Genomic DNA, 27,681 nt, shown 5'->3' with positions numbered 1-27,681 from the left:
TATCTGACGACCTGTTGTTATTAGCTTCTGGTGTCATGACAGCCCGAGGGCATGCTGGTTTTATGACATACAGTACATGATGCACATCAAAAACACATATGACAACCCTTCACACATAAATAACAGGACGAAAGGCAGAAAACAGACTATATAAAGCTTTTACATATTGCCAGTGCAGTGTCTGTAACCAGTCAAATGTGTTTTATCACTAATATTGGAAACAGCTACAATGTATTCTGCAATAAATCAATAGTTTGGAAATCCAATTCAAGCTCATTTTATTTGTCTATGTATTCTCTTCAGTGTTAGGAATATTTGATGAGGAAAGTCCAACACAGCTGCAGATCTTTAAATGGGTGTGGCCAATTTGGATCTGTGCCCTCGGGAGCCAAAAACGAGAATATCTGAAAAGCAACACTGCTCTCCAGTGGATATTTTTAGAAACTACAGTACCTGAGACGCGTAATAGCATTGAAATTATGGAATATCTTGTACTGTGTGTAGTGATACCCTGCTTCACCAACTGTACCTGTTTTTGAGACAGTTCCAACTCAGTGGTCTATATCTCCATGATAATAAGAGCTCTAAATTATTTCAAATGTTGGTGCTCATCTGTTTCTGATCTCTCCACCCAGTCCAGAAGAGTTTATAGGGAGAAAGAACAGTAGATCAAGATTAAGCTCCAGCTGTTTTTGTTGAAATCCAAGACTAATTGACGTGCACTGTGTCAAGTTGTGACGTTATGGAGACATGGCTCCATATTGTCCTCTGGCTGCCAGTGTCTATTAGACCTAATGGCTTTGGAGTGCCTTATGTAGTACTCCTGTAGTACAACGATGATTGGTACAATTTGTCCCGGGTTTGATAACAGAAGTTGTGAAATAAGCTCTGGCTTCAAACCAGCCTCACTGTGCTATTCTCTACTTGTACTGCTGTGCCATTATTCAATTCACATGTACATAGTTTTGGATTATACTGTAAGTCCTATGCTAAATTGTAGTTAGCCTCAAGCACCCTTGCTAATGATCCAACAAGCTGAATATGAAACTAAACACAGGCACTTCTTATTCAATCACCGTGTGCATTTAGGAGCGAGTGTGTTATTCTAACAGGAGTGTTAGTGGAGAGGCTCTCAACCCCACACAGGGCAAGGATGTTTTTAGTTGGTGGATGTGTGAGAGGGGGATGGGGAGGGTGTGGGCGCTAGATAGGTGCGCTGGTTGCCCCCAAAATGGCTGGAAAGTAGGGCAGTTGCTACGGCAATTTCAAGGGGTAAATCTCTCGAAGTAGGCCCTTCAGTTGCTGGTGTGATCCCTCCCACACACTCTCACATACTCTTACACACTCATATTCTCTGTCAGAGAAGCAGTGAGGTTTGGTGCTGTGTGTGCTCGTCTACCAATAACATAATGCAGAGGAAAAGTGGGAGCTCGATACGTTTTCTTTCCTCTGTCAGATTTCCTAGCCATTATTTGATTTCATTAATATTTGTTTGGTTAGCAGACACACTTATCTATGAGATGAGTGTCACTGAATGTTGATGAGGGGTCTGTTTGGGTAACCTCCCTCCCTTCCCACACACACACACACACACACACACACACACACACACACACACACACACACACACACACACACACTAACAAACTGTGTACATGAGAGGAATGGAGCTGTCTAGACTGTGAGGCCCATCCAGACTGTAATATATTCCAGCTCCAATTACAGTAACAGAATCCAGTGTTAGAAAGACCCGAGACAGATGTATTGGTCTGGAAGGCAAACAACATGACTGCATGTTTACAGTTTTTTTGTGTGAGTTTTATATGACTAACTGTTAGATATTCTAGTAGGGGGTTTACATGACTAACTGTTAGATATTCTAGTAGAGGGTTAATATCAACAACCGAGATATTCTAGTAGGGGATTTATATGACTAACTGTTAGATATTCTAGTAGGGGGATAATATCAACAACTGTTAGATATTCTAGTAGGGGTTTATATGACTAACTGTTAGATATTCTGGTAGGGGGTTTATATGACTAACTGTTAGATATTCTAGTAGGGGGATAATATCAACAACTGTTAAATATTCTAGTAGGGGGTTTATATGACTAGCTGTTAGATATTCTAGTAGGGGGATAATATCAACAACTGTTAGATATTCTAGTAGGGGTTTATATGACTAGCTGTTAGATATTCTAGTAGGGTTTATATCAACAACTGTTAGATATTCTAGTAGTGGTTTATATGACAAACTGTTAGATATTCTAGTAGGGTTTATATCAACAACTGTTAGATATTCTAGTAGTGGTTTATATGACTAGCTGTTAGATATTCTAGTAGGGGGATAATATCAACAACTGTTAGATATTCTAGTAGGGGGTTTATATGACTAACAGTTAGATATTCTGGTAGGGGGTTTATATGACTAACTGTTAGATATTCTAGTAGGGGGTTATTTGACAAACTGTTAGATATTCTAGTAGGGGGTTTATATGACTAACTGTTAGATATTCTAGTAGGGGGTTATTTGACAAACTGTTAGTCATATAAACCCCCTACTAGAATATCTAACTGTTAGATATTCTAGTAGGGGGTTTATATCAAAAACTGTTAGATATTCTAGTAGGGGGTTCATATCAAAAACTGTTAGATATTCTAGTAGGGGTTTATATGACTAACAGTTAGATATTCTAGTGGGGGTTTATATGACAAACTGTTAGATATTCTAGTAGGGGGCTTTAAGACTAACTGTTAGATATTCTAGTAGGGGGTTTATATGACTAACTGTTAGATATTCTAGTAGGGGTTATATGACTAACTGTTAGATATTATAGTAGGGTTTATTTCAATAACTGTTAGATATTCTAGTAGGGGGTTTATATCAACAACTGTTAGATATTCTAGTAGGGGGTTATATGACTAACAGTTAGATATTCTAGTGGGGGGTTATATGACAAACTGTTAGATATTCTAGTAAGGGGTTTTAAGACTAACTGTTAGATATTCTAGTAGGGGGTTTATATGACTAACTGTTAGATATTCTAGTAGGGGTTATATGACTAACTGTTAAATATTCTAGTAGGGGTTTATATGACAAAGTGTTAGATATTCTAGTAGGGGGCTTTAAGACTAACTGTTAGATATTCTAGTAGGGGGTTTTAAGACTAACTGTTAGATATTCTAGTAGGGGGTTTATATGACTAACAGTTAGATATTCTAGTAGGGGGTTTATATGACTAACTGTTAGATATTCTAGTAGGGGGTTTTAAGACTAACTGTTAGATATTCTAGTAGGGGGTTTATATGACTAACAGTTAGATATTCTAGTAGGGGTTTATATGACAAACTGTTAGATATTCTAGTAGGGTTTATATCAACAACTGTTAGATATTCTAGTAGGGGTTTATATGACTAGCTGTTAGATATTCTAGTAGGGGGTTTATATGACTAACTGTTAGATATTCTAGTAGGGGGTTATTTGACAAACTGTTAGATATTGTAGTAGGGGTTTATATGACAAACTGTTAGATATTCTAGTAGGGGGTTATATGACAAACTGTTAGATATTCTAGTAGGGGGTTTTAAGACTAACTGTTAGATATTCTAGTAGGGGGTTTATATGACTAACTGTTAGATATTCTAGTAGGGGTTTATATGACAAACTGTTAGATATTCTAGTAGGGGGTTTTAAGACTAACTGTTAGATATTCTAGTAGGGGGCTTTAAGACTAACTGTTAGATATTCTAGTAGGGGGTTTATATGACTAACTGTTAGATATTCTAGTAGGGGGCTTTAAGACTAACTGTTAGATATTCTAGTAGGGGGCTTTAAGACTAACTGTTAGATATTCTAGTAGGGGTTTATATGACTAACTGTTAGATATTCTAGTAGGGGGCTTTAAGACTAACTGTTAGATATTGTAGTAGGGGTTTATATCAACAACTGTTAGATATTCTAGTAGGGTTTATATCAACAACTGTTAGATATTCTAGTAGTGGTTTATATGACTAGCTGTTAGATATTCTAGTAGTGGTTTATATGACTAACTGTTAGATATTCTAGTAGTGGTTTATATGACTTACTGTTAGATATTCTAGTAGGGGTTTATATCAACAACTGTTAGATATTCTAGTAGTGGTTTATATGACTAGCTGTTAGATATTCTAGTAGTGGTTTATATGACTAACAGTTAGATATTCTAGTAGGGGGTTTATATGACTAACTGTTAGATATTCTAGTAGTGGTTTATATGACTAGCTGTTAGATATTCTAGTAGGGGGATAATATCAACAACTGTTAGATATTCTAGTAGGGTTTATATCAACAACTGTTAGATATTCTAGTAGGGGTTTATATGACTAACTGTTAGATATTCTAGTAGGGGGATAATATCAACAACTGTTAGATATTCTAGTAGTGGTTTATATGACTAACTGTTAGATATTCTAGTAGGGGGATAATATCAACAACTGTTAGATATTCTAGTAGTGGTTTATATGACTAACTGTTAGATATTCTAGTAGGGGGATAATATCAACAACTGTTAGATATTCTAGTAGGGTTTATATCAACAACTGTTAGATATTCTAGTAGTGGTTTATATGACTAACTGTTAGATATTCTAGTAGGGGGATAATATCAACAACTGTTAGATATTCTAGTAGGGTTTATATCAACAACTGTTAGATATTCTAGTAGTGGTTTATATGACTAACTGTTAGATATTCTAGTAGGGGGCTTTAAGACTAACTGTTAGATATTCTAGTAGGGGGTTTATATGACTAACTGTTAGATATTCTAGTAGGGGGCTTTAAGACTAACTGTTAGATATTCTAGTTGGGGGCTTTAAGACTAACTGTTAGATATTCTAGTAGGGGTTTATATGACTAACTGTTAGATATTCTAGTAGGGGGCTTTAAGACTAACTGTTAGATATTCTAGTAGGGTTTATATCAACAACTGTTAGATATTCTAGTAGGGTTTATATCAACAACTGTTAGATATTCTAGTAGTGGTTTATATGACTAGCTGTTAGATATTCTAGTAGGGGGATAATATCAACAACTGAGATATTCTAGTAGGGGGTTTATATGACTAACAGTTAGATATTCTGGTAGGGGGTTTATATGACTAACTGTTAGATATTCTAGTAGGGGGTTATTTGACAAACTGTTAGATATTGCAGTAGGGGTTTATATCAACAACTGTTAGATATTCTAGTAGGGGATTTATATGACTAACTGTTAGATATTCTAGTAGGGGGTTATTTGACAAACTGTTAGATATTCTAGTAGGGGGTTTATATGACAAACTGTTAGATATTCTAGTAGGGGGCTTTAAGACTAACTGTTAGATATTGTAGTAGGGGTTTATATCAACAACTGTTAGATATTCTAGTAGGGTTTATATCAACAACTGTTAGATATTCTAGTAGTGGTTTATATGACTAGCTGTTAGATATTCTAGTAGTGGTTTATATGACTAACTGTTAGATATTCTAGTAGTGGTTTATATGACTTACTGTTAGATATTCTAGTAGGGGTTTATATCAACAACTGTTAGATATTCTAGTAGTGGTTTATATGACTAGCTGTTAGATATTCTAGTAGTGGTTTATATGACTAACAGTTAGATATTCTAGTAGGGGGTTTATATGACTAACTGTTAGATATTCTAGTAGTGGTTTATATGACTAGCTGTTAGATATTCTAGTAGGGGGATAATATCAACAACTGTTAGATATTCTAGTAGGGTTTATATCAACAACTGTTAGATATTCTAGTAGGGGTTTATATGACTAACTGTTAGATATTCTAGTAGGGGGATAATATCAACAACTGTTAGATATTCTAGTAGTGGTTTATATGACTAACTGTTAGATATTCTAGTAGGGGGATAATATCAACAACTGTTAGATATTCTAGTAGTGGTTTATATGACTAACTGTTAGATATTCTAGTAGGGGGATAATATCAACAACTGTTAGATATTCTAGTAGGGTTTATATCAACAACTGTTAGATATTCTAGTAGTGGTTTATATGACTAACTGTTAGATATTCTAGTAGGGGGCTTTAAGACTAACTGTTAGATATTCTAGTAGGGGGTTTATATGACTAACTGTTAGATATTCTAGTAGGGGGCTTTAAGACTAACTGTTAGATATTCTAGTTGGGGGCTTTAAGACTAACTGTTAGATATTCTAGTAGGGGTTTATATGACTAACTGTTAGATATTCTAGTAGGGGGCTTTAAGACTAACTGTTAGATATTCTAGTAGGGTTTATATCAACAACTGTTAGATATTCTAGTAGGGTTTATATCAACAACTGTTAGATATTCTAGTAGTGGTTTATATGACTAGCTGTTAGATATTCTAGTAGGGGGATAATATCAACAACTGAGATATTCTAGTAGGGGGTTTATATGACTAACAGTTAGATATTCTGGTAGGGGGTTTATATGACTAACTGTTAGATATTCTAGTAGGGGGTTATTTGACAAACTGTTAGATATTGCAGTAGGGGTTTATATCAACAACTGTTAGATATTCTAGTAGGGGATTTATATGACTAACTGTTAGATATTCTAGTAGGGGGTTATTTGACAAACTGTTAGATATTCTAGTAGGGGGTTTATATGACAAACTGTTAGATATTCTAGTAGGGGGTTTTAAGACTAACTGTTAAATATTCTAGTAGGGGGTTTATATGACTAACTGTTAGATATTCTAGTAGGGGTTTATATGACAAACTGTTAGATATTATAGTAGGGGGCTTTAAGACTAACTGTTAGATACTCTAGTAGGATTTATATCAACAACTGTTAGATATTCTAGTAGTGGTTTATATGACTAGCTGTTAGATATTCTAGTAGGGGTTTATATGACTAACTGTTAGATATTCTAGTAGGGGTTTATATCAACAACTGTTAGATATTCTAGTAGGGGATTTATATGACTAACTGTTAGATATTCTAGTAGGGGGTTTATATGACTTACTGTTAGATATTCTAGTAGGGGGTTTATATGACTTACTGTTAGATATTCTAGTAGGGGGTTTATATGACTTACTGTTAGATATTCTAGTAGGGGGTTTATATGACTAACTGTTAGATATTCTAGTAGGGGGTTTATATGACTTACTGTTAGATATTCTAGTAGGGGTTTATATCAACAACTGTTAGATATTCTAGTAGTGGTTTATATGACTAGCTGTTAGATATTCTAGTAGGGGGATAATATCAACAACTGTTAGATATTCTAGTAGGGTTTATATCAACAACTGTTAGATATTCTAGTAGGGGGTTATTTGACAAACTGTTAGATATTGTAGTAGGGGTTTATATCAACAACTGTTAGATATTCTAGTAGGGGATTTATATGACTAACTGTTAGATATTCTAGTAGGGGATTTATATGACTAACTGTTAGATATTCTAGTAGGGGTTTATATCAACAACTGTTAGATATTCTAGTAGGGGATTTATATGACTAACTGTTAGATATTCTAGTAGGGGGTTTATATGACTTACTGTTAGATATTCTAGTAGGGGGTTCATATCAAAAACTGTTAGATATTCTAGTAGGGGTTTATATGACTAACAGTTAGATATTCTAGTGGGGGTTTATATGACAAACTGTTAGATATTCTAGTAGGGGGCTTTAAGACTAACTGTTAGATATTCTAGTAGGGGGTTTATATGACTAACTGTTAGATATTCTAGTAGGGGGCTTTAAGACTAACTGTTAGATATTCTAGTAGGGGGTTTATATGACTAACTGTTAGATATTCTAATAGGGTTTATATCAACAACTGTTAGATATTCTAGTAGGGGGTTATATGACTAACTGTTAGATATTCTAGTAGGGGTTTATATGACTAACAGTTAGATATTCTAGTAGGGGTTTATATGACAAACTGTTAGATATTCTAGTAGGGGGTTATATTTATTTTTATTTTTTTATTTCACCTTTATTTAACCAGGTAGGCTAGTTGAGAACAAGTTCTCATTTGCAACTGCGACCTGGCCAAGATAAAGCATAGCAGTATGAGCAGACAACACAGAGTTACACATGGAGTAAACAATTAACAAGTCAATAACACAGTAGAAAACAAAGGGGGAGTCTATATACAATGTGTGCAAAAGGCATGAGGTTGGCGAATAATTACAATTTTGCAGATTAACACTGGAGTGATAAATGATCAGATGGTCATGTACAGGTAGAGATACTGGTGTGCAAAAGAGCAGAAAAGTAAATAAATAAAAACAGTATGGGGATGAGGTAAGTGAAAATGGGTGGGCTATTTACCAATAGACTATGTACAGCTGCAGCGATCGGTTAGCTGCTCAGATAGCTGATGTTTGAAGTTGGTGAGGGAGATAAAAGTCTCCAACTTCAGCGATTTTTGCAATTCGTTCCAGTCACAGGCAGCGGAGTACTGGAACGAAAGGCGGCCAAATGAGGTGTTGGCTTTAGGGATGATCAGTGAGATACACCTGCTGGAGCGCGTGCTACGGGTGGGTGTTGCCATCGTGACCAGTGAGCTGAGATAAGGCGGAGCTTTACCTAGCATGGACTTGTAGATGACCTGGAGCCAGTGGGTCTGGCGACGAATATGTAGCGAGGGCCAGCCGACTAGAGCATACAAGTCGCAGTGGTGGGTGGTATAAGGTGCTTTAGTGACAAAACGGATGGCACTGTGATAGACTGCATCCAGTTTGCTGAGTAGAGTGTTGGAAGCCATTTTGTAGATGACATCGCCGAAGTCGAGGATCGGTAGGATAGTCAGTTTTACTAGGGTAAGCTTGGCGGCGTGAGTGAAGGAGGCTTTGTTGCGGAATAGAAAGCCGACTCTTGATTTGATTTTCGATTGGAGATGTTTGATATGAGTCTGGAAGGAGAGTTTGCAGTCTAGCCAGACACCTAGGTACTTATAGATGTCCACATATTCTAGGTCGGAACCATCCAGGGTGGTGATGCTAGGCGGGCATGCGGGTGCAGGCAGCGATCGGTTGAAAAGCATGCATTTGGTTTTACTAGCGTTTAAGAGCAGTCGGAGGCCACGGAAGGAGTGTTGTATGGCATTGAAGCTTGTTTGGAGGTTAGATAGCACAGTGTCCAATGACGGGCCGAAAGTATATAGAATGGTGTCGTCTGCGTAGAGGTGGATCAGGGAATCGCCCGCAGCAAGAGCAACATCATTGATGTATACAGAGAAAAGAGTCGGCCCGAGAATTGAACCCTGTGGCACCCCCATAGAGACTGCCAGAGGACCGGACAGCATGCCCTCCGATTTGACACACTGAACTCTGTCTGCAAAGTAATTGGTGAACCAGGCAAGGCAGTCATCCGAAAAACCGAGGCTTCTGAGTCTGCCGATAAGAATATGGTGATTGACAGAGTCGAATGCCTTGGCAAGGTCGATGAAGACGGCTGCACAGTACTGTATTTTATCGATGGCGGTTATGATATCGTTTAGTACCTTGAGTGTGGCTGAGGTGCACCCGTGACCGGCTCGGAAACCAGATTGCACAGCGGAGAAGGTACAGTGGGATTCGAGATGGTCAGTGACCTGTTTGTTGACTTGGCTTTCGAAGACCTTAGATAGGCAGGGCAGGATGGATATAGGTCTGTAACAGTTTGGGTCCAGGGTGTCTCCCCCTTTGAAGAGGGGGATGACTGCGGCAGCTTTCCAATCCTTGGGGATCTCAGACGATATGAAAGAGAGGTTGAACAGGCTGGTAATAGGGGTTGCGACAATGGTGGCGGATAGTTTCAGAAATAGAGGGTCCAGATTGTCAAGCCCAGCTGATTTGTACGGGTCCAGGTTTTGCATATGACAAACTGTTAGATATTCTAGTAGGGGGTTTTAAGACTAACTGTTAGATATTCTAGTAGGGGGTTTATATGACAAACTGTTAGATATTCTAGTATGGGGCTTTAAGACTAACTGTTAGATATTCTAGTAGGATTTATATCAACAACTGTTAGATATTCTAGTCGTGGTTTATATGACTAGCTGTTAGATATTCTAGTAGGGGGATAATATCAACAACTGTTAGATATTCTAGTAGGGTTTATATCAACAACTGAGATATTCTAGTAGGGGGTTTATATGACTAACAGTTAGATATTCTAGTAGGGGGTTTATATGACTAACTGTTAGATATTCTAGTAGGGGGTTTATATGACTAACTGTTAGATATTCTAGTAGGGGGTTATTTGACAAACTGTTAGATATTGTAGTAGGGGTTTATATCAACAACTGTTAGATATTCTAGTAGGGGATTTATATGACTAACTGTTAGATATTCTAGTAGGGGGTTATTTGACAAACTGTTAGATATTCTAGTAGGGGGTTTATATGACTAACTGTTAGATATTCTAGTAGGGGGTTCATATCAAAAACTGTTAGATATTCTAGTAGGGGTTTATGTGACTAACAGTTAGATATTCTAGTGGGGGTTTATATGACAAACTGTTAGATATTCTAGTAGGGGGCTTTAAGACTAACTGTTAGATATTCTAGTAGGGGGTTTATATGACTAACTGTTAGATATTCTAATAGGGTTTATATCAACAACTGTTAGATATTCTAGTAGGGGGTTATTTGACTAACTGTTTGATATTCTAGTAGGGGTTTATATCAACAACTGTTATATATTCTGGTAGGGGTTAATATCAACAACTGTTAGATATCCTAGTAGGGTTTATATCAACAACTGAGATATTCTAGTAGGGGGTTTATATGACTAACAGTTAGATATTCTGGTAGGGGGTTTATATGACTAACTGTTAGATATTCTAGTAGGGGGTTTATATGACTAACTGTTAGATATTCTAGTAGGGGGTTATTTGACAAACTGTTAGATATTGTAGTAGGGGTTTATATCAACAACTGTTAGATATTCTAGTAGGGGATTTATATGACTAACTGTTAGATATTCTAGTAGGGGGTTATTTGACAAACTGTTAGATATTCTAGTAGGGGGTTTATATGACTAACTGTTAGATATTCTAGTAGGGGGTTCATATCAAAAACTGTTAGATATTCTAGTAGGGGTTTATATGACTAACAGTTAGATATTCTAGTGGGGGTTTATATGACAAACTGTTAGATATTCTAGTAGGGGGCTTTAAGACTGTTAGATATTCTAGTAGGGGGTTCATATCAAAAACTGTTAGATATTCTAGTAGGGGTTTATATGACTAACAGTTAGATATTCTAGTGGGGGTTTATATGACAAACTGTTAGATATTCTAGTAGGGGGTTTATATGACTAACTGTTAGATATTCTAATAGGGTTTATATCAACAACTGTTAGATATTCTAGTAGGGGGTTATTTGACAAACTGTTAGATATTGTAGTAGGGGTTTATATCAACAACTTAGATATTCTAGTAGGGGATTTATATGACTAACTGTTAGATATTCTAGTAGGGGGTTTATATGACTAACTGTTAGATATTCTAGTAGGGGGTTCATATCAAAAACTGTTAGATATTCTAGTAGGGGTTTATATGACTAACTGTTAGATATTCTAGTAGGGGGCTTTAAGACTAACTGTTAGATATTCTAGTAGGGGGTTATATGACTAACTGTTTGATATTCTAGTAGGGGTTTATATCAACAACTGTTATATATTCTGGTAGGGGTTAATATCAACAACTGTTAGATATTCTAGTAGTGGTTTATTATCAACAACTGTTAGATAGTCAAGTAGGGGGTTTATATGACTGACAATTAGATATTCTAGTAGGGGATTTAACTGACTAACTGTTAGATATTCTAAATCAGGGGATGGTCAGCTGAGATCAAACCAGTGGTGTCATTAGGTCTGGGCTTCCGATTACACTTCAGTCTGATATGAGTTTCTATAACCACACATCACTTGTAGTATGCAGTATATATAGAAAAATATTTTCTTGCAATTTTTTTGGACAAATATAAGCAATACAATACACTGCGTTAGGCAGTAGCATGCACTGCAAGTAGCCCTTGAAGTGAAGCGGAGGACCGCTTACGCCCCTTGACCCCCCTCCCCCACAGCACCTGGTTTATGTAATCACTCAGCAAAACGTCTGTCACCCAGCCAGAGTCTGCAGCATAGTTCTTCATAGGACATCATAGGAACTTCTTCCAAAAGATAAGCCAAAAAAAGCGAGCAGGTTGAGACAGCAGTGAATGAGGTGGAGAGGGCAGAACAGCCAAGGAGTCAAAGTGCAGCAGCAGCAGAGTTAGCCACAGGTTTGTGCAGGGTTGGTGGTAGCTTACTAGCTAACGTTACTCTACGTCAGCATAAGGTTGGCTAATGCTAATAAACTAGCTTAAGCTATTGGGTGTCAGTCAGAGTTAATTAACAGTATATTTAGTGAGTGGGCAAGCTAAGGATGTTGATATAAGTAAGAATATTAGGAAAAGTGTTTTTCTAGAGAGTGTATTTGATGGGTTTCGTTTTTGTAGCTAGTTTCTGGCAGGCTGAGAACGTTTTTCTGACTGAAGCGCATGTCTTCTGACAGTGACACAGTGTCCTCCTGTGGACTGAAGCTGAACTTTACTACAATTTCATATTTTGCAGTTTAAATTAGCAATGTTGAGGTGGTAGAACTGACTAAATGAAATGAAATTAATCATAGAGGTCTTAGAACCTAACGTTATTCCATTCTACAGGTAAACATGCTTGGCTGATGTCTGTTATTTCCATATATGCTATGTACCTAATTGTACAAAAAACTGCCCATAATTAAATTATTTAATTTAGCATTTATTTGTATTACACTTTGTATTCACTTAGCTACTTACTTTTCTATTGTTGTTGCATTGTCGACAGGTTAACCTGCAAGTCAGCATTTCATTGCACTGTGTACATCATGCATATCATGTGATTTTGACAAATAAAAAAAACTGAAGGGGGAGGGCTAGTATAACATCATGCAGAGGAAAAGGGAGAGCTCAACAGGTTTTCACTCCTGTCAGGTTACCTAGCCATTATTTGATTGAATTAGTATTTGTTTGCTTAGCAGACACCCTTATCTATGAGACACCAGACAACCACATCAAACCACAACCGAAACCAACTCATGTTTGAATTTAGTCATGCTGCTTGTATTTCTTAATGAACCAAATCTAAAACGAGGCCGAATCAGGAAGTGTATTTGCCCTTTTAAACGGATTAATGACATGTTGCACCTCTACCTTGCTACCTTTCAGATGAGCCAAGGAGGATAACAGATGAGAACAACAGGCCAGTGGAGTACTTAGAACAGCAGCAGCCAGGGGAAACTGGTAGGGAAGAAGATGCTTTAGGTGACCCAGACATAGGCCCAAAACAAGTTAAGCTACCCCAGTATCCCCTTGACCGTTTTGGATTGAAAAACTAAAGAGATGCACCAGACAAGACACATATAGGCAGCAACAGAAGAGTAAATGATGGAGAGACACGAGGCAAGACACAGAGATAGCAAACTAAGAATAGGATATGATTGAGCGAGACACCAGAAGAACGGAACAGGCCATAACAGAAGAAGGAAGACCAAGAAGACATTAACAAACAAGAACCTGAGACAGCAATGGACAAGACACAGATAAATTGACAAGAGGGCAGATGAAGAGAGAACAGAGGTGGGTTGAGCACACAGTATCACTTCAAGCTGATCTATAGATTCAAATTATAACAGGTGAAATACAGACAGTGAAAAATCAAAACATGGTTTACAAATAATTTGCAGGTGAGATGAGGTACTACGAAGCTATATGGAATTGTTTTAAGAAGGTCATACCAAGGAACATTTTGTTATTTAATTTAGAATTTTAAGACGCCTTGAAGTATATTATTATTATTTTTTTTTTTGATAAGTTGTATTTGGCCTTACTGCTATTAGCCTATACAAACTCATTGAATAACAGATTCACTACATGGAACAACAGATAGTCCCTCCACCCCAAAAAATCCTATATCTGAGAGATATAAGAAAGATTAGGAAACATTTGTAAAACATTTTTTTTTGTACATGTATTTAACCTGTTTGTTTTGTCACTAAACAGTCTCCGTATATACAGCACCAGTCAAAAGTTTGGACACACCTACTCGTTCAAGGGTTTTTCTTTATTTTTACTATTTTCTACATTGTAGAATAATAGTGAAGACAGCAAACTATTAAATAACACATGGAATCATGTATTAACCAAAAACGTGTTGAACAAATCAAAATATATTTTATATTTGAGATTCTTCAAAGTAGCCATTTTGATGACAGCTTTGCACACTCTTGGCATTCTCTCAACCAGCTTCACCTGGAATGCTTTTCCAACAATCTTGAAGGAGTTCCCACATATGGTGAGCATTTGTTGGCTGTTGACCAAAAATCTCAAATTTGGACTCATCAGACCAAAGGACAGATTTTCACTGGTCTAATGTCCATTTCTCGTGTTTATTGGCCCAAGCAAGTCTCTTCTTATTGTTGTCCTTTATTAGTGGTTTCTTTGCAGCAATTCGACCATGAAGGCCTGATTCACACTGTCTCCTCTGAACAGATGTTGAGATGTGTCTATTACTTGAACTGTGTGAAGCATTTATAAGTTCCTGAAATGTTCTGGATTGACTGACGTTCTTGTCTTAAAGTAATGATAGACTGTAATTTCTCTTTAGGCTGTTCTTGCCATAATATGGACTTGGTCTTTTACCAAATAATGCTATCTTCTGTATACCACCCTTACCATGTCACAACACAACTGATTGGCTCATGGGGCGGCAGAGGTAGCCTAGTGGTTAGAGCGTTGGGCCAGTAACCGGAAGGCAGATCGGCTGTACCAACTTCAGACGAGTCCCAAGTTGCTTGTCGGGATCATAGGTTGTAGGCCAAACCGTTCGGACACTACAGACGATTCTATGAGAAGACTGATTTTCGGGATATCTCATGGTCTGACAAACACCGCTCTAGCTCTGTCACCTTTCACTGCAGATGTGGAAGTGTTACATAGGTGGATGCAGTGGATTGAGATGCATCCCGCAAATATATATATATATAAACTCAGCAAAAAAAGAAACGTCCTCTCACTGTCAACTGCATTTATTTTTAGCAAACTTAACATGTGTAAATATTTGTATGAACATAAGATTCAACAACTGAGACATACACTAAAACAGGTTCCACAGACATGTGACTAACATAAATTGAATAATGTGTCCCTGAACAAAGGGGGGGGGGGGGGGGGGGGGGTCAAAATCGAAAGTAACAGTCAGTATTTGGTGTGGCCACCAACTGCATTAAATACTGCCGTGCATCTCCTCCTCATGGACTGCACCAGATTTTCCAGTTCTGGCTGTGAGATGTTACTCTTCCGCTAAGGCACCTGCAAGTTCCCAGACATTTCTGGGGTGAATGGCCCTAGCCCTCACCCTCCGATCCAACAGGTCCCAGACGTGCTCAATGAGATTGAGATCCGGGCTCTTTGCTGGCAATGGCAGAAAATCAAAAAGCAATTGCTGTCTTGCAGGAAATCACACACAGAACGAGCAGTATGGCTGGTGGCATTGTCATGCTGGAGGGTCATGTCAGGATGAGCCTGCAGGAAGGGTACCATATCAGGGAGGAGGATGTCTTCCCTGTAACGCACAGCGTTGAGATTGCCTGCAATGACAAAAAGCTCAGTCCGATGATGCTGTGACACACTGCCCCAGACCATGACGGAGCCTCCACCCCCAAATCGATCCCGCTCCAGAGTACAGGTCTCGGTGTAACGCTCATTCCTTCGACGATAAACGCGAATCCGACCATCACCCCTGGTGAGACAAAACCGCGACTCATCAGTGAAGAGCACTTTTTGCCATTCCTGTCTGGTCCAGCGATGGTGGGTTTGCGCCCATAGGTGACATTGTTGCCGGTGATGTCTGGTGAGGACCTGCCTTACAACAGGCCTACAAGCCCTCAGTCCAGCCTCTCTCAGCCTATTGCAGACAGTCTGAGCACTGATGGAGGGATTGTGCGTTCCTGGTGTAACTCGGGAAGTTGTTGTTGCCATCCTGTACCTGTCCCGCAGGTGTGATGTTCGGATGTACCGATCCTGTGCAGGTGTTGTTACAAGTGGTCTGCCACTGCGAGGAGGATCAGCTGTCCGTCCTGTCTCCTTGTATCACTGTCTTAGGCGTCTCACAGTACGGACATTGCAATTTATTGCCCTGGCCACATCTGCAGTCCTCATGCCTCCTTCAGCATTCCTAAGGCATGTTCATGCAGATGAGAAGGGAACCTGGGCATCTTTCTTTTGGTGTTTTTCAGAGTAAGTAGAAAGGCCTCTTTAGTGTCCTTAAGTTTTCATAACTGTGACCTTAATTGCCTACCGTCTGTAAGCTGTTAGTGTCTTAACGACCGTTCCGCAGGTGCGTGTTCATTAATTGTTTATGGTTCATTGAACAAGCATGGGAAACAGTGTTTAAACCCTTTACAAAGATCTGTGATGTTATTTGGATTTTTACGAAAAGTTATTTTTTTGCTGAGTTTATCTCTATCTTAAACTGACTGATTTATTTTCTAATTTTTTATTATTATGCTAATTCGTTTTTGCGGGGGCACAGGCATCGGCATTAGGGGATTAAAGTTTCTCTATGTATTGTAATTACTGCACAGTGTGTGTGTGTGTGTGTGTGTGTGTGAGAGAGAGTGTGTGTTTGGGTACTCTGGGATTCTTTAATCAGTTTGGCTCATTGGACAGGTCAGAGTCTATGTTTGAAGATCTATTCTCTCAATGTTATAATCTCACTGATAATCTCAAGGTGCACAAAATTCATGCATTTAGCTGTTGAAATTACTTCTTTTTTTACCGGGGGAGAATGCCCCCGGACAATCCTACTGGCTTTGGGCTAAGCCCCGAAGGTCTTAATTATTCTGATATTTTTCACTCGCCAGGAAATATCCTTTATGAATCTATGATAATCTAGATAACCACACCCCAACTATATTTACATTGACATTTTAGTCATTTAGCAGATATTCTTATCCAGAGAGATTTACAGTTACTGCTTTCATCTTAATTAAGATAGTACAAATGAAATAAAAGGTTATTTGTCACAAGCCCTTAACTAACGATGCAGTTCAAGAAATAGAGTTAAGAAAATATTTAATAAATAAACTAAACTGAGATAAAAAAGTACCACAAGAAAAGGCTATATCCAGGGGGTACCGGTACCGAGTCAATGTGCGGCGGTAGAGGTTAGTCAGGATAATTTGTAAAGTGACTATGCATAGATAATAAACAGCGAGTAGCAGCAGTGTAAAAACAAAGGAGGGCGGGTGAATGTAAATAGTCCGGGTGGCTATTTGATAAATTGTTCAGCAGTCTTATGGCTTGGGGGTGGAAGCTCATAAGGAGCCTATTGGTCCTAGACTTGGCGCACCGGTACTGCTTGACGTCGTCAATGCAGTTATTGATGAAGCCGGTGACTGAGGTGGTATACTCCTCAATGCCATTGGATGAATCCCGGAAGGGGCGGCAGGGTAGCCTAGTGGTTAGAGTGTTGGACTAGTAACTGGAAGGTTGCAAGTTCAAATCCCCGAGCTGACAAGGTACAAATCTGTGGTTCTGCCCCTGAACAGGCAGTTAACCCACTGTTCCTAGGCCGTCATTGTAAATAAGAATTTGTTCTTAACTGACTTGCCTAGTTAAATAAAGGTTAAAAAAAAAAATGTTTAAATAATAAAAATAGCAGAGAGAACAGTCTATGACTTTGGTGACAGGAGTCTTTGACAATTGTTTGGGCTTTCCTCTCACACCGCCAAGTCTATAGGTCCTGGATGTCAGGAAGCTTGGCCCCAGTGATGTACTGGGCCGTACGCACTACCCTCTGTAGCACCTTACGGTCAGATGCCAAGCAGTTGCAATACCAGGTGGTGATGCAACCAATCAGGATGCTCTCGATGGTCCAGTTGTAGAAATATTTAAGGATCTGGGGACCAGTTGGTCCAGTTGTAGAAATATTTAAGGATCTGGGGACCCATGCCAAGTCTTTTCATTCTCCTGCCCTCTTCCAACTGTCTTGGTGGGTTTGAACCATGATAGTTCGTTAGTGATGTTGACAGCAAAGTTAACAGCAAACTCTCGACCTACTCCTCTTCAGCCCCATCAATGTTAATGGGGGCCTGTTCGGCCCTCCTTTTCCTATAGCCCACGATCAGCTCCTTTGTCTTGTTCACGTTGAGGGAGACGTTGTTGTCCTGGCACAACACTGCCAGGTCTCTGACCTCCTCCCTATAGGCTGTCTCATCGTTTTCAGTGATTAGGCCTACCACTGTTGTGTCGTCAGCAAACTTAATGATGGTGTTGGAGTCGTGCTTGGCCATGCTATCGTGGGTGAACAGGGAGTACAGGATGGGACTAAGCACCCCTGAGGGGCCACAAGTGTTGAGGATCAGCGTGGCAGATGTGTTGTTGCCTACCCTTACCATCTGTGGGCAGCCCATTAGGAAGTCCAGGATCCAGTTGCAGAGGGAGGTGTTTAGTCCCAGGATCCTTAGCTTAGTGATAGCGATGAGCTTTGTGGGCACTATGGTGTTCAATGCTGAGCTGTCGTCAATGAACAGCCTTCTCGCATAGGTGTTCCTTTTGTCCAGGTGGGAAAGGGCAGTGTGGAGTGCGATTGAGATTGCGTCATCTGTGGATCTGTTGGGGCAGTATGCGAATTGGAGTGGATCTAGAGTTTCCGGCATGAGGGTGTTGATGTGAGCCATGACCAGCCTTTCAAAGCACTTCATGGCTACTGACGTGGTTGAACATGTCAGTAAAGACATTTGCCGGTTGGTCCGCGCATGCTTTGAGTACACATCCTGGTAATCCGCCTGGCCCTGCAGCCTTGTGAATGTTGACCTGTTTACATCAGCTACGGAGAGCGTGATCATGCAGTCGTCCGGAACAGCTGGTTCTCTCATGCATGTTTCAGTGTTGCTTGCCTCGAAGCGAGCATAAAAGGAATTTCGCTCGTCTGGTTGGCTCACGTCACTGGGCAGCTCGCGGCTGGGTTTCCCTTTGTAGTCCATAATATTTTACAGCCGCTGCCATATCTGACGAGCGTAAGAGCCAGTATAGTAGGATTAGTCCTGTATTGACGTTTTGCCTATTTAATGGTTCGTCTGAGGGGATAGCGGGATGTCTGATAAGCGTTAGGATTAGTGTCACGCACCTTGAAAGCGGCAGCTCTAGCCTTTAGCTCAGTGCAGATGTTGCCTGTAATCCATGGCTTCCGGTTGGGAAATGTACATACAGCCACTGTGGGGACGACGTCATCAATGCAGTTATTGATGAAGCCGGTGACTGAGGTGGTATACTCCTCAATGCCATTGGATGAATCCCGGAACATTTTCCAGTTGGTGCTAGCAAAACAGTCCTGTAGCGTAGCATGCACGTCATCAACCACTTCCGTATTAATCGGGAGGATAGAATTGGGTGTGTGGAGTAAAGGTGGTCAAGAGTTTCTTTTCCTCTGGTTGCACATGTGACATGCTGGTAGAAATTTGGTCAAATGGATGTTTGCCTGCATTAAAGTCCCCGGCCACTAGGAGTGCCGCTTCTGGGTGAGCATTTTCTTGTTTGCGTATGGCCTTATACAGCTTGTTGATTGCGGTCTTAGTGCCAGCATCAGTTTGTGGTCCTAAATAGACGGCTATGAATAATATAGATGAGGACTCTCTTGGTAGATAGTGTGGTCTACATGAGGTATTCTACCTCAGGCAAACAATACCTCAAGACTTCTTTAATATTAGACATCGCGCACCAGCTGTTATTGATAAATAGACACTCACCCCCGCCCCTCGTCTTACCAGACGTAGCTGCTCTGTCCTGCCGATGCATGGAGAAGCCAGCCAGCTTCTATATTGTCTGTGTCGTCTTTCAGCCACATCTCGGTGAAACATAAGATATTACAGTTTTTATTGTCCCGTTGGTAGGATAGTCTTAATCGTAGATCGTCTAGTTTGTTTTCCAATGATTGCACATTGGTCAATAATAAGGAGGGGAGTGGTGGTTTACCTACTCGTCGGTGAAGTTAGGTGGGGGAACTACATATCTCAATAATAGTAAGGATATTTTTCCTCATTAAAGTAGTTATCAGCAGAGTCAGTGCTAGTACGAAACATTTTTAAATAGTAAAATAAACATTCAGGCCTCCCGATTGGCGCAACGGTCTAAGGCACTGCAGTGCTAGAGGCATCACTACAGACCCGTGTTTGATTCCAGGCTGTGTCGCAGCAGGCTGCGACCGGGAGACCCTTGAGGCGGCGCACAGTTGGCCCAGCGTCGTCCGGGTTAGGGGAGGGTTTGGCTGGCCGGGATGTCCTTGTCCCATCGCGCTCTAGTGACTCCTGTGGTGGGCCGGGCACAGTGCACGCTGACTTCGATCACCAGTTGTAATGTGTTTCCTTTGACACATTGATGCGGCTGGCTTCTGGGTTAAGCGGGCAGTGTGTCAAGAAGCAATGCAGCTTGGCATGGTCATGTTTCGGAGGACGCATGGCTCCCGACCTTCGCCTCTCCCGAGTCCGTACGGGAGTTGCAGCAGTGGGACAAGACTGTAACTACCAATTGGGTATCACGAAATTGGGGGGAAAAAGGGTAAAAACTAAGGAAAATAAATAAACATTCAGGTTTTTTGGAAGCAATTATTCAGAAGATTGGTATTCAAGGAGTCCAGAAAACCCATTATCTAGCCCAACCATTATCTAATCCAAAGTTACCAAAGTACCAAACCCTCTCTCTGTCATTCATATAGTAGCATGCTTTTGTATACACATCCAATTATATAACTGTATACACATTGAAAAATCTTTTATCTGTCATCTGTCGTGTTTTCCCCTGTTTTAAGTATACCTTGCTAATGCTTAACCTGCCTGTCCTTTGTTAGCTCCAAAGCCACCCCCAGAGCTCCGGGAGTACTGATCAAAATGAAACGCTGTCATACACAAATTCCCTCAGACAAACAGCCATAATTACTGGAATTAGCCAGCTATTTTGTCATTAGCCTCTGCATTCAATGAGCCTATTAAAAAGAAACAGAAAAGAAAGACAGTGATGGATGTCTAGGGCGGATTTGAAGACACAAGCATCCCCCCCACCCCTTTGCCCCATATTTAATTCTGTGTCTAATACCATAATGTAGTCACTCTCAGAGCTGTGTCTCTGCAGATTGTTCTGATTGGTATTGTGTGAGTGCTGATGGCTCGACTCAGAGAAGTCACTGCATACAAATGCACTTTGTTAGCATTCTGATGAAAATGGCAGCTTGCCTTTTAATGCTGTATTTTCCCCAGCCATAATCATAGGGTGGGTATTCAAATAAATGAAGCCAAAACAATGAGACCCAATCAGGACTTCATAAGCTGGTGAAAGGCCAGGGACATGTTAATGAGAGCTGTGAACACATTCCATCTGTTGGAATTACACATATCTGACACATTAGGCAGGCTTTTTGGCTGGCTGCACGTTGTCTCTAAATGGGAAAAGGAGAGAAATGATCTTAACGTGTAATTTAGTGTAAATTTGTGTTTGCACAAATGCAGCCCCCAGTCTTTCAACATTAATGATGGTCATAAAGAGATGTGGAACTTTCTTTCTGCAAGCATTGTGCACAGACTTTACGCAAACACACATCTCAAGTCAGGATATCAACCCAACTCTCCATATTCTTTCATATGGTAGCTTATATTTTTGGGCATTCCAAGCATTTGTTTGTTCTTGTACAGGTAAGGATATACGGATGTCCTCTATCTTTCACTCATGTTGCTGCAATGCTTTATTGTTTAGATGTCTTTACACAATTGTAGAAAGGATCAGATGACTGTGACTCATAGAAAGAGTTCAATTGCTGTAACTTTATTGTAAATCTCTGTAAACCATGTTTGGTTGTACTTCACTTAGGTCAGCATGGATCAAGGGTCTGGTGCACGTTTTCACGCACCCTCTTCTTTCCACAGAACAAATAACTGCAACAGAGTGGAGGGAGATGGTAAGTCAGTGGAACGTGAATGGGAAAACGTCTATCACAGATGGTGGTCCTACACTGCCCTCTAGTGTTTTACAGAACAGACATCTTTCAGAGAGCTGCTTTACTTCTCAAGATAATCCCTTGTTATACAGTATATTAAAGGATACAGTCCATGTTTGCCTGTGTATACAATATATATATATTTTTTACTAGTAGCATGTAATTTAATGTGTTCCTCCCTTCATAGGTTTACATTCCAAACCAAATGTAGAGTTACGCTTCGAACACACCGACCGTGTCATTGCATTGTGGTACACCAGAATTACATTAATTTCCAAAGAAACGCTGCGTTTGCCTTGCAGCATTGCGTTGCAGAGGCAGTTGCAGTGCGTTCGGTGTGGTGCGTACGTTGGATTTATCGAACGTATGCGTCAAACTGTTTGCGTAAACGACTTGACAGAAATGGTAGCAGAGGGTGAATGTTGAACTTTTGTTGCATACATATCCAGATGATACTGCGTGCTATATTGCGCAATGACTCTGTTGGTGTGTTCGAAGCGTTAACCATAAACATCTGTATATGGGTGCATAGGCAGTAAATCATAATGCGGTAATAGTTTTGTTAGGGCTGAGTTTGAAGCCTCAGGGGGCCATATTGGCACTAGGGGGTGTACAGCTAGCATTAACAGAATGCCCTTGCTTGTCCTCCTGAGGCTCAGACAGCTGCCACACAAGTGGGACTTGCAGGGCTGGGAGGGTAGATAGACATGCAGGGCAGACTGGCAGGATAGACAGAGAGACTGACGTACAATTTGCTATCCTTCCCTCGCAGCTGCTCAATCTTGGTGGCACCATACATGGGGCGCAGGGGGTTGATGATGTGGTTGTTCCAGCGGAACTTCATCCCAGTCAACTCGACAATGTCCGTCTCAGCATCGATGAAGAGCTTGTCCTGTAGGTTTTATTAGGTCTCAGGAGGCCACTTTAGGAAAAAGCAGAACATTTTCATTCCTTTAGTCAGTTTAGATTGGGGTAGGGTCAGCCAGTTGTCCTATGAATAGATCTTTCTGTTATTCAAGTCCAACAGTCTTCAGAAATCAAAATTATTTTATGGGCTATGATGTTGTCACTTACAATTAGAAGAATGAAATAGAAATGAAACCATTTAAAACAGGTGTGTGACATAACATCTCAACTCGTCTATAAGCTAGTTTATATCAGGAGTAGTCACATACAGTACATGTTAACCTGATACTGGCGAGTGTTGCCATGCTCTTCATACAGAGCTATATGTTCATTATCCCTGGCTGGGATCTTCTGCCATCGATGGTTACATTTGCTTTGTAGCGGTACCCAGGAATTTGAATACAGTGCTTTCGGAAACTATTCAGACCCATTGACTTTTTCCACATTTTGTTACATTACAGCCTTGTTCTAAAATGTATTAAATAATTATTTACAGGCAAAGGGCTCAGCATCTCCGGTGTTCAGGTAGAACTTCATATTGGATTGTCCCCTGGGGATGGGGAACGTGTCAACATAGCGACCCATAATGGGACATGCTTTGTCTGCACATGGGAAACACCTCTAAAAACACACACACACACAGAATCAGGTGAAATATGTCTTCATGCGGTCAAGGTGTATACATTGATGTTAGACAGTGGATTTGATAGGGCAGAGGGACCCGAATATAGAAGATATATATATATATATATATACTGCATGGTAAGGTATAGAAATATCATTTGTAGATGTTTGTACTTGGGGCCATAGAATTGAGGTATTTCAGTTTGAAAATAAAGATTAAAGCTTAGTATTTATAAACAATTGCCATTTGTGGCCATTCAAGAGGATTCAAAAGGATATAAAAGCATTGGTCAGCTCATTTTGCACCTTTCATAAACCATTATAAGTCACTGAGCTGCTGTTAATATTCTACTCAAGGTGAAATGTGAAAAGGGATCTTTTATTTTACGATCCAGCGCTTTCAACATCTTTACGCCTACACTCCGAAGCCCCTCTGTGGGTAATCATCTTTTCTTATTGCAGTTTCTCACCAAGCACAGGTGGCCAGTGGCACCTTAATTGGGGAGGACGGGCTCATAGTAATGGCTGGAACAGAATAAATGGAATGGTATCCAACACATCAAACACATGGTTGCCATGTGTTTGATGCCATTCCATTCACCCCATTCCAGCCATTATTAAGTGCCGTCCTCCCTTCAGCAGCCTCCTGTGGACTGTCAACGCCCTTGGCTTTTCGAGTACCCCCAAGCAGAGGGAGAACCCTCTAAGACTTTTTTCTCTCCTCTTAACTTTTATGTGTCTTAGATCACCAGCCTATTAATATGTAGATCAGGATGACATCAGTTTATAGTGGTTTATAGTGTGGGAACAGCAGAGTTTATGGCTGTCAACTGGGCGAAGGAATAACACCCAAGGGCGTTTACGAGGTGAACAACAAGGAGGCGTCTGTCGGCTTCTCTGGGGACATAGTCATATGAGGTCATGCACCACGCTCCCGAGCTGTTTGATTGGGACGTGACCTAGAGCAGGGATAAGCTTTCATTAACGTGGACAGCTGCAGACGAAGGCCCCTCCCATAGAAAGAATGGGGGAAGCCTGTCTGCTGTGGTCCTCGCTGAACCCAATCCCGACGAATCAACTTCTAAAACCATAGAAACGGTTCACAGCCGTATCAATATCATGTACAACAACAGGTGGTACCCCTCCACACACACCCCGATCAAGAGCCGTCTTTGCAGGCAGCAATGCACACCCGAATAAAGTAAACACTTAAAGTAAAAAAAAACAGTGGCATGCATTGATATGCAATGGCTTTCTCGTGGCTTTCTTTTGCAAAATAACTATGAATTAACAGACATTTAATAATTGGCAACATACACTGAGTATACCAAACATTAGGAACATCTTCCTGATTTTGAGTTGCACCCCCCCCCCCCCCCCCCCTTTTGTCCTCAGAATAGCCTCAATTCGTTGGGGCTTGGACGTTACAAGGTGTCGAAAGTGTTCCACAGAGATTCTGGTCCATGTTGACTCCAATGCTTCACACAGTTGTGTCAAGTTGGCTGGATGGCCTTTGGGTGGTGGACCATTCTTGAACACGCGGGAAACTGTTGAAAACCCCAGCTGCGTTGCAGTTCTTGACACAAGCCGATGCGCCTGGCACCTACTACCATTCCCCATTAAAGGCACTTAAATCTTTTGTCTTGCCCATTCGTCCTCTGAATGGCACACATACTGGCTTACTGGTGCTCTTTCATGTCACTGACGTGATCTTCCTGTCTGGGTTGGCGCCCCCCCTTGGGTTGTGCCGTGGCGGAGATCTTTGTGGGCTATACTCAGCCTTGTCTCAGGATGGTAAGTTGGTGGTTGAAGATATCACTCTAGTGGTGTGGGGGCTGTGCTTTTGCAAAGTGGGTGGGGTTATATCCTGCCTGTTTGGCCCTGTCCGGGGGTATCATCGGATGGGGCCACAGTGTTCTTGACCCCTCCTGTCTCAGCCTTTGTGTCGGGGGGCTAGGGTCAGTTTGTTATATCTGGAGTACTTCTCCTGTCTTATCCGGTGTCCTGTGTGAATTTAAGTATGCTCTCTCTAATTCTCTCTTTCTTTCTCTCTCTCGGAGGACCTGAGCCCTAGGACCATGCCTCAGGACTACCTGGCATGATGACTCCTTGCTGTCCCCAGTCCACCTGGCCGGGCTGCTGCTCCAGTTTCAACTGTTCTTCCTGCGGCTATGGAATCCTGACCTGTTCACCGGACGTGCTACCTGTCCCAGACCTGCTGTTTTCAACTCTCTATAGAGACAGCAGGAGTGGTAGAGATACTCTTAATGATCAGCTATGAAAAGCCAACTGACATTTTCCATTTACTCCTGAGGTGCTGACTTGCTGCACCCTCGACAACTACTGTGATTATTATTATTTGATCATGCTGGTCATTTATGAACATTTGAACATCTTGGCCATGTTCTGTTATAATCTCCACCCGGCACAGCCAGAAGAGGACTAGCCACCCCTCATAGCCTGGTTCCTCTCTAGGTTTCTTCCTAGGTTTTGGCCTTTCTTGGGAGTTTTTCCTAGCCACTGTGCTTCTACACCTGCATTACTTGCTGTTTGGGGTTTTAGGCTGGGTTTTTTGAGCACTTTGAGATATGAGCTGATGTAAGAAGGGCTATATAAATACATTTGATACACAATCCATGTCTCAATTGTCTCAAGGCTTCTTTAACCGGTCTCCTCCCATTAAGCTTTACTGATTGAAGTGGATTTAACAAGCGACATAGACTGACCAGGTGAAAGCTATGTCATGGAAAGAGCAGGTGTTAGTGTTTTGACACCATATTAAGGTGTGGAACATTCACTGTATTAGAAGTAACAAAAGCAGGTCTATTTTGCTCAAGCAGCTGGCATATTTCAGTCTTTTCACAAATCACCTGTGGGAACATGGTGGCTCTGAACACCAGAAAACAGAAAGAGTTCGCTACTACTATCCGAGAGATAGTTTGTGAGGAAATTACCTCTGCCTTGACATGCAATTAAAACCGGTAAATTAATCTATTGCACTGCTCACTTCTAAAGTGAGTCCGTACTTGGAAGAAGAATGGCGCCGGAGGGGATGGCTGCCGTTTTACGGGCTCCTAACCAATTGTGCTATTTTGTGTGTTTAATCGCATTGTTTGTAACTTATTTTGTACTTTATGTTGATGCAACTGTCTCTTGGGACCGAAAAGAGCAACTGGATATCAGAAGTGATTACTCACCTCGAACTGGATAAAGATTTCTGTATACGTTACGAGCTGTATAAGTCCATAAGCAAACAAGAAAATGCTCATCCAGAAGCGGTGCTCTTAGTGGCCGGGGACTTTAATGCAGGCAAACTTAAATCCGTTTACCTCATTTCTACCACCATGTCACATGTGCAACCAGAGGGAAAGAAACTCTAGACCACCTTCACTCCACACACAGAGGCACGTACAAAGCTCTCCCTCGCCCTCCATTTGGTAAATCTGACTATAATTCTATCATCCTGTTTCTTGCGTACAAGCAAAAACTAAAGCAGGAAGTACCAGTGACTTGCTCAATACAGAAGTGGTCAGATGAAGCAGATGCTACGCTGCAGGACTGTTTTTCTAGCACAGACTGGAATATGTTCTGGTATTCATCCAATGGCATTGAGGAGTATACCACCTCAGTCACTGGCTTCATCAATAAGTGCATCAACGACGTCCTCCCCACAGTGACCGTATGTACATATCCCAACCAGAAGCCATGGATTACAGGCAACATCTGCACTGAGCTAAAGGCTAGAACAGATGCTTTCAAGGAGCGGGACACTAATCCTGAGTTTGAAGGTAGGCCTTGAAATACATCCACAAGTACACCTCCAATTGACTCAAATGATGTCAATTAACCTATCAGAAGCTTCTAAAGCCATTACATAATTTTCTGGAATTTTCCAAGCTGTTGAAAGGCACAGTCAACTTAGTGTATGTAAACTTCTGACCCACTGGAATTGTGATACAGTGAATTATAAGTGAAATAATCTGTCTGTAAACAATTGTTGGAAAAATTACTTGTGCCATGCACAAAGTAGATGTCCTAACTGACTTGCCAAAACTATAGTTTGTTAACAAGGAATTTGTGGAGTGGTTGAAAAACGAGTTTTAATGACTCCAACCT

At 40.7% G+C, this 27,681-nt stretch overlaps 1 long non-coding RNA gene across 2 annotated transcripts; it reads left to right on the top strand.

Moving 5' to 3' along the window:
• Window positions 1–12,074: 12,074 nt before the first annotated feature.
• LOC110528072 (uncharacterized) lies at window positions 12,075–26,198 on the top strand. 2 transcript variants are annotated; one of them, XR_002474184.3, is made up of 4 exons: window positions 12,075–12,254; window positions 13,218–13,628; window positions 21,965–21,996; window positions 22,808–23,111. It is a non-coding gene; the product is annotated as an uncharacterized LOC110528072 (long non-coding RNA). The 2 variants fall into 2 exon arrangements; XR_016496841.1 differs by lacking the exons at window positions 21,965–21,996; window positions 22,808–23,111 and adding an exon at window positions 25,626–26,198.
• Window positions 26,199–27,681: the final 1,483 nt, after the last annotated feature.

This window comes from Oncorhynchus mykiss, chromosome 1 (genome assembly GCF_057628025.1).
Source record: "Oncorhynchus mykiss isolate SJ-2025 chromosome 1, ASM5762802v1, whole genome shotgun sequence".
NCBI lineage: Eukaryota > Metazoa > Chordata > Actinopteri > Salmoniformes > Salmonidae > Oncorhynchus > Oncorhynchus mykiss.
Note: the sequence above shows the minus strand (reverse complement) of the source record. Positions and strands in the feature narration are given on the sequence as shown.